Below are 9,148 nucleotides of genomic sequence, written 5' to 3' on the forward strand. Positions count from 1 at the left end.
TTGATAAGCCATAGAAACTAGAAACTTGACTATCTCTTGCCATTTTATTATTCAGTAATTGAGCCTTCCTTGGGGACAGGATTTTAATTGCAATAGTTTTTTTGAATAGCCAGAATAATCCAGAATTTGAACGAATCTAAGAGTGGGTATCCAGGTCTCCATAGAGAAAAACCAACATCAAGGAGAGAGTTTATTCATTATCTTAGTAGCAATGAAATCTCAGTTCAGATGTTAAAATTCGACTGAAGGTGTTATTTATGAGAAATGTCATGCAAAATGGAGTATTTTCTTATTCTTTGAACAAAACCATAGAAAGCACAAATCAGCCTTAAAAATGACTGTAATATATCTGATTTGAAATTACTAATTATATAAGATGAAGGATGGGATTTAGAATCAAGCAGTTCTCCCAGAATCACACAAATTATGTTAGAGCAGATACTAGAGCTTACTTCAATGCCTCAGCATAATTCATACAAACTGGTATTTATTCCAAATTTGTTAAAAGGCTGAAATTATTTTTAAAAAGACTGAAAATTATTAGCTATTGGTTAAAGTACTGATACTCAAAAATAAATTGTTTTCATCTTTATAATTCAATATGGCTTTGACCTAATTTATTCTGTATCTAATAGTCTATAAGTCAGTCAGTCAAGTATATAGGGTCTAAACTATCTGTCAAAGGATCTTTCTATGTGAATTCTGTTATGAAAGTAAGAGTAAAATTAAACCTATATTATCAAAGATATAATCTTAAACAAAACAGAAACCATGTAATATATATATTTTTTATATATGAAATTTATTGTCATATTAGTTTCCATACAACACCCAGTGCTCATCCTAACAGGTGCCTTCCTCAATGCCCATCACCCACCCTCCCCTCCCTCCCACCCCCTATCAACCCTCAATCTATTCTCAGTTTTTAAGAGTCTCTTATGGTTTGGCTCTCTCCCTCTTTTTTCCCTTCCCCTCCCCCATGGTCTTGTGTTAAGTTTCTCAGGATCCACATAAGAGTGAAAACATATGGTATCTTTTTCTGTATGACTTATTTCACTTAGAATAACACTCTCCAGTTCCATCCACGTTGCTACAAAAGGCCATATTTCTTTCTCATTGCCACGTAGTATCCTATTGTGTATATAAACCACAATTTCTTTATCCATGCATCAGTTGATGGACATTTAGGATCTTTCCAAAATTTGGCTATTGTTGAGAGTGCTGCTATAAACATTGGGGTACAAGTGCCCCTATGCATCAGCACTCCTGCATCCCTTGGGTAAATTCCTAGCAGTGCTATTGCTGGGTCATAGGGTAGATCTATTTTTAATCTTTTGAGGAACCTCCACACTGTTTTCCAGAGTGGCTGCACCAGTTTGCACTCCCACCAACAATGCAAGAGGATTCCTGTTTCTCCACATCCTCTCCAGCAGTAATTTACATTCTTAATGGATAACATACCTGCTTCTGGTATTTTAATGGGTTTTAGATCTGAAAAATTCACTGCCTCCCAACAGGGCCATCTTCCTTTTTATGCTCAGGTTGTGGCTGAGCCAATTCCTGGGTATGACCTTTCATTTCACGCCCTTAAAAAAGAGAGATTATCAATTAAAGTGTAAACATAAAATATAAATAAATGATAATATTCATTATTTAAGTTATATGAAATAAAAGCCTGTAGGTTTAGCATTTTTATATAAAAAATAATGATGGAAAGATGGACTTCACATCTTTTTTTGTATTATGAATCCTTATTTCAAATAACAATCTAAATAATACCATAGTGTACTAACAGTAGAGATCATAAGCTAAGAAATCTGAAGTCTACACCATGGATAGGATTTTAATTAAAATTGAAATGTAATTTCCTGAACGATTAGCTGAGTACATTGATGGACCTATCACAAACCCAGTATACTAGTGAGATGCATTCCCTACTAGGACAGTCTGAAAGTTATTTTGTCAAAATTAACAAGTTAGAAGTAGGTGTGATGTCCCTCTATGTCACTTGCAATAAATAAGTCATGTAGAAAACAAAGTATCAAAAATAACAGCAAAACACTAGTAACTAAAAGTCAAATTTTGGTCTTAGTGTAAGAATAAAGGAAGTAGGTGGAATGAAATTAATGGACTTTGTTTTCAGTCATATTGGAGAAAACTCTTAACAGTGAATTCCTAAAATAATCCATGGCCTGCATGATGTCAATAATTCATTACAAGTATTTGATGAAAATACTTTATTTAGAAGCTGTTAATTTCTGTTTCATGATCCTTTTAAGATACTTTTGATTTTCCAAGTCATGAAAGTATGTGGGGCACCTGTTTGGTTCAGTTGGTTAGACGTCTGACTCTTGATTTTGGCTCAGGTCATGATTTCATGGTTGTGGGATTGAACCCCAAGTCAGGCTCCGTGCTGAGTGCGGAACCTGCTTGGGATTCTCTCTCTCCTTCTCTCACTTTGCCCCTCGCCCCATATCTCTCTCTCTCAAAATAAACAAACATTTTTAAAAAGTATTTAAGCACCTTTTAAAGCCGCTTAAAAATCACGCTAACATAGCTACCTATATCAGTTTCCCAAATTATCCATATTTTCCCAAATGTACTATATCAAATGATTAATCAGTGGAAACAGTGGTAATCATTCATTGAACCCTTTGCTGGAATCTCTCTCCTGTTCCACTGAACTTCAATTATTCCTGTGGCAGTACTAAGCCTCTTTACAGTACAGACATATTTGAGTATTAAGCAGTTTATACAAAACCATTCACCTTTTTGTACAACAACAGAGATGGTAGGTAGAACAAAACCCTTTTAATGAAATGTGAGTTACGTCCCCATGGGCCAAGCAGTCTTTGGCAAGCCACAATCCCTGAACTTTAGTTTGCTTATTTATAAAATGAGGCTACCATCCCTATGCAAATCGTCTTTATTCCAGATGTTTTAAGGTATGTTCACTTGGCACTCTGTACCTGTTGTTAAAAATTGTTTACACTTTTTATGAAATGAATTAAAAGGCCACAAAAAATATTCTAAGAAAAACAAATTAAACTAGTAAACAGTGCATACTTTTGTAATTAAAATTTCCTCTGACTTAGGAAAGAGTGCATGTTCAAGCACACAGATTAAATCTTGAAGAAAAAGGGGAAATTCATTAGAGTGAAGGACCATATGAAGCTGCAAACTATGCGGTCTTCATATTTTCAACCGATTTTCAGGAAATGACTGAGTTTCTCTTGTAATGTTTTGTTTCATCTTGTTATGGTATGTCATAATGCACGATGCACACATATACCCCGAACCCCCATAGACATTCCTCCCCCCTTTCCCTTCACCTTGATCCACAAGTGCTTCTTTAACTTCTTTCTCTTGATCAGGCATAATATCCTGACTCTCGGTTGGTGCCTGCTCTTGTTGAGGCTGATTATCACTGGGCTGCTGGGCCTAGGGGTGTGTGTGTGTGTGTGTGTGAGCGCAAATAAATAGTTGTGTTGTTAAGACATGCCAACAATATAAATATATATTACAGATTTTTATACCAAACAATAAAAAAGTATAAACCCACACGTAAAACACGATTCTATATATTTATTCTTAAAAGTTACTCTTCCGGAGCGCCTGGGTGGCTCAGCTGGTTAAGCATCTGACTCTTGATTTCAGCTCAGGTCATGATCTCAAGGTTTGTGAGTTCAAGCCCTGCCTCAGGCTCCTGCTTGGGATTCTCTCTCCCTGTCTCTCTGCCCCTCCCTCCCCCTCTCTCTCAAAAATAAAATAAAAATAAACTTTTTTTTAAACAAAGAAAAATGTCTTTAAACAAACAAAAAAAAAGTTACTCTTCCCACACAGTGGCTACTCCAAGAAGAGGTAGCCACAAGCACTTTGGAGGCTATTTTAAACTATGTTGGGATGGATATGTACAACCTGTTGTTAGTAAGCATAACAATGGAGTCATAGGGTATATTTCCTCAGGGAACACAAGTATGGAATCCTTCTGGTTCAATGTTTCCTACTCCTTATCAGCAGAGAAACTTATATCACTGTATCTGTATGTTTGTAGCTCAACAACATTTTCAGAGAACGAAACTGATGGTATAGAAAATATCAAATACCAAAGTACTCACAGCCACAGGTGCAGCTGGCTGGTTAGACTCTCGATTACCCTTTCTTTGTTTAGATTTAGATCTTGTTCTCACACGCCCACTCATATTTCACCCTGAAAGTAGAATATCGGGATTTGAAAAATGTACTCTAAAGGCTAGGTATACCACTTCCAAGGCTAAACGTTTTAATTTTTTTTAACTTGAAAATACTGTCAAAATCAACCTGTGTAAGGATAATGTACATGCTTTTGTCACACCAAATCAACGAGCTGCAAGATCATTTACATCAGCCAAACTGGCAGTCAAGTCACCTTAAAGACAGGAATAAAACATGAGGTTTAGTTTCACAGCTAGATTCCCCATCATAAACAGTGCTGGAAATTTAAATTTGAATTTAAATTTGAGTTTATTTTAAATTACATAAAACAAATAAATTAGAGTTTAAATTGCTGTGGTCACATTCCCATTTACTGGGCCCATTTTACCCCCTTAAATAAGGTTTTCTTGGAACACAGAGAAGGTCTTAATCGTTTGTGTACTGCCTGCCTATGGCTGTCTTCCCACTACGAGGGCTCAGGTGCCTAGTTTTGATATTGACCAGTGAGCCGGCTCCTCCCTTGACACCCTGCACAGTGCGATACAAATCTCCGGGACGCAGTTCCAACCCTGCAGCGTTCCCTGTTTCCAGTCCCACACGCCGTTTTTTTGTTTTTGTTTTTGTTTTTAAGTAGACTTTACGGCCATCCCGGAGCCCAGGCGGGGCTTGAACTCACCACCCTGAGATCTAGACCTGAGCTGAGATCCAGCGTCAGCCAGCCACTTTGCCTACTGACCGCACCCCCTCTCCCACCCCCCCCACCCCCCCCACCCCCCCCCTGCCCACAGGCGCCCCTTCCAGACCTGCTCTGTACCGCCTGGCCCGCCTCCCACCCAGGGTCCCACTGAGGACTCACTCTGGCTTCAGTGCTCCGCCGGCAGTTCCAGGTGCTTGCTCAGATACCTCAAAGAACACCCCCAAGACCCACCCTGTCTTCATCTCCCCGGTCCTCGGCCGCCAGCTGTCCTCACTTGTCCCGGTCCCACCACCACGAGGACGAGGGCCATGGCGGCCGCGACGCCTGTGAGAAGAACGCTAACTCCTAGCAACTTCCTCCTCCGAGGCCACAGGTCTACCGTCCCGACCCGCCCGAGGCCCACTGGCACTCTCCTCACCGTCACTCACACTTAAAGTCCTGGAAGGACTGATTTGTGGACCTACCAGTTGTGTTCAGGCAGCGAGAAGGATCGGAGAAGAAGGAAGACCACCGCCTAGGCCTCAGCTCTGCTCAGGGAATGCGGGCACAAGGCACATGCCCAGTTGCGCTTGTCGAAAGCAGGCACAAGGCGAGCGCCCAGCAATGGTCTTTCATTGCAATGGGCATGCGCACAGGGTTGGGTGCCTGCAGGGTGGGGTGAGGTTTTCCCGCCTGTGCCTTGGAGGCGAGCTACCAAGTGATCTCCCGAGGAAAAGAAAAAGGCTTGAAGAGTTTGTTTTTAGACCACCCAATCCCCGTATGCATCCAGCATCTTTGGGGACAGACAGCCCCAGGTACCCTTAGTGAAGTTGGAGTATGTGTCTCAGAAAAAGCGCTGAGACAGAAATACATGTTAAGTGTTTTAATCCTATTTTTATACCTGCTTTGATTAATCATTTCCTCCTTTGCTTTAGTTTTCTGTCATCCTTGAATCAATTTGCTCATTCTTATAGAATAAATATATTAACACGTTTACTTTTTTTGTTCAACTAATATTTTTTATATAGATTAATTTTTTTTTTTTTAATTCAAGGTGGTTAACATACAGTGTAGTATTGGTACCAGGAGTAGAACTCAGTGTTTCACCACTTATAGACAACACTCAGTGCTCATCCAAATAAGTGCCCTCCTTAATGCCCGTCACCCATTTGGCCCATCCCACCACCCACCTCCCCTCTAGCAATCCCCAGTTTGTTCTCTGTGTTTAAGAGTCTCTTATGCTTTGCCTCCCTCTCTGTTTTTATCTTAGTTTTCCTTTCTTTCCCCTATGTTCATCTGTTAACACCTGTTTAATTTTTTTGCTGGTGCTACTGAACATTTAAATCTCTGCACTGGTGGGGCACCGGTGTGTCTCAATCGGTTAAGCGACCAGTTTGGCTCAGGTCATGATCTCACCGTTTGTGGGTTTGAGCCCCACATCCGGCTCTGAGTAGACGGCTCAGTGCCTGGAGCCTGATTCTGATTCTGTGTCTGTCTCTCTCTCTGCCCCTCCCCTGCTTGTGCTCTCTCTCTCAGCTCTCTTTCTCAAATATAAATAAACATGAAAAAATATAAATCTCTGAACTGGTAACTGATTTCTCTATATAACTGTGGTCATTTGTTCAGTGTGTATTTTAGAAATATCCATAGATATTGGTCCTAGGATTTAGGCTCAGTCCATGGTCACATAGCATACAGCAGTGGTGACTATGCTCCTCAAATTCTGTACTTGTGAAATATCAGCCAAACAACTTATAAGCAAAGGTGACTTCAACACTTAAAGGGAGAGCAGTACCTGGAGAGAGCCTTAGTAGAGTCTTGGAGGTGGCAGGGCAGGAGAGAGATTTATTCAGATTTTGAAGTCTGGTATACAGCAGGTCGTTCAAATTGGAGGAAGGTACGATTAGGATTGGGTAAGAATTGTGATAGAATGATTTAGGTTTGGAAGACACAACAGAGCAGATGTTTTAAGACCAAAGCTTCACAGTTTCTTGTGGTTGAAAATTTCATTTGGCATTTTTATTGAAGGATTAATGGGGTTTTCAGGTAATTCCCGGAATGAACAAGAAGGTATTTGTGACCTTTCTGTTCTTAGGCAGGACATTCCTAGATTAGTGAAGTTATGCTGATGAAACCAGTGGCATATAAACTCTTCTTAATGTAGACAGCTAGTGCAGTTTTCCATTTTTATTACTTTTATATGACCTATCAGTTTTGGGTGGTAGGCAGTATATGGAAGGGAAGGACAGGAAGGGGGCACTAATCAGAAAGTATCTTTTTCTAAATAAATTAGGATGTATTGTTGAAATGACTCTTATATGTTCCCATCTAGTTGGGATTTCATTTAAAGGAAATACCTTGAGTGTGGCAAGAGAGGTTTCTCAGTCTCTCTGTCTCTGTTTCCCTAAAAAAGCAACTTGAATAGGAAATGTGTTTCTTCAAAAATATTTTAGAGTGAGAATAGTCATAATCCTCAATGTTTTATTGTATCTTTTATCTTCAAAATCTTTATCAGCAAGGCTATCATTACCAGATTTTACCTGCTTTTTTTTCTTTTAAGTCACAAATGTGTGTGTGTGTGTGTGTGTGTGTGTAGTGCACTGAAGTGGTGCTCAAAGGTTTGGACATAGTGATTTCTGGATTTAGACTTTCTGTGAGCACCTAAATAGCAAACATTCAAATTCCTGCCATCAGATGCCTGGGCAGTTTTGGCACTTGGGCTTTGATGATTCCTGAATTGTTCCAGTCCACTTCAAAGGGCAGACTTCAACCTGGTACAAATATTTAACTTTCTCCCACCATTGCTGTTGGAGATAACTGCTGACCAGTTTGTTATAAGGCCCTAATTTGATTCAGAAGAAAGCAAGCTGTGAAGAAGCCCTGGTGACACACAGGAAGCAGCAGCAAGGAGAAAAGACACTGTAGAGGCAGGAAGAATTGTGTAGTACGTGCCTCCAGGAGTTCTGTCTGAGCTGCTAAGCAAGGAGTTAGAGCTGAGAGTGCCAGCAACTCCTCTACCTGTGGGAATGCTTCAGTTGTCTGTGTGACCAGAGCTTCTCTTATTTCAAGCAGTAGAGCCTAGGAAGTAATTCAAATTTTCACAGGAACAAGGATGAGTGGGGATGGGACAAGTTCTACAGAATCTGGGCAGCTGCCATTTTCCAGTGTACTGTAAACTGCTAGTAACTAAGCTCAGATTGCCTGCTAGTTGAGGTCAAAATGGTTATTACTAATCATGTGAAATGCAACTCTCAAGTTGCCTCATAAGATGGGAGCACTGTAGGAGATGGGTACTTTGCTATAGCACAGAGTGCATGACATTCGGCTATCTTCTCATGTCTTCAGACATCAACACTTTGGTTCCAAAGCTTCGATTGCAGAGTGGGACATACGATCCCAATTCATCAGATCTTTAGACTTGGACTGAACTACACTACTGACTTTTCTTGTTTTCTAGTTTGTAGAGAGCAAATCATGGGACTTCTCTCACCCTCAAGATCATATAATCCAACTCCTATAATAAATTTCCTCTTCTGAATATCTGTATGTAATCCTGTTGGTTCTGTTTCTCTGGAGAATGGTGACTAATGAAGATTTTGGTGCTGAGAGTGTTTCTAGAGGAATTGAATTTTAAGGATGAGTTTTCTGAATTGATTTTTGGTTTTCTGACAGTGAATGTCTAAGATGATTACATTCATGGGGGAGGGGAAGGGAAAAAAAAAAAAAGAGGTTAGAGTGGGAGAGAGCCAAAGCATAAGAGACTGTTAAAAACTGAGAACAAACTGAGGGTTGATGGGGGGTGGGAGGGAGGGCAGGGTGGGTGATGGGTATTGAGGAGGGCACCTTTTGGGATGAGCACTGGGTGTTGTATGGAAACCAATTTGAGAGTAAATTTCATATATTAAAAAATAAATAAATAAATAAATTAATTAAAAAAAAAAAAAGTTAATGGCTCAATTTCTAGTAGTAAAAAAAGCACTGATAGTCTGTGAACTCTCTATAGCAATACACAAAATATGTGTTTTTGATACTCATAATCAACCACTTATAAGAAGCAAAGATCTATGTGGCTCTATATATGATCCTTTTGAACGTGTTTGGAAAACTAAGTAGTATAATGATATTAGTTGGTTTCTCCTAATGTCCCCGGAAAAAGGAGCAAAAGAAAAAGATGAACTGAAGCATTTGAATTCTGAGTGATAAATGACTTAAGATTTTCTGGTTGTGTCCTGAAGGAGAGCTTTATCTCCTGTAGCTACGTGGTTGAAATTGCTGAAA

The sequence above is a fragment of the Neofelis nebulosa genome, chromosome X (genome assembly GCF_028018385.1).
Source record: "Neofelis nebulosa isolate mNeoNeb1 chromosome X, mNeoNeb1.pri, whole genome shotgun sequence".
Lineage (NCBI taxonomy): Eukaryota > Metazoa > Chordata > Mammalia > Carnivora > Felidae > Neofelis > Neofelis nebulosa.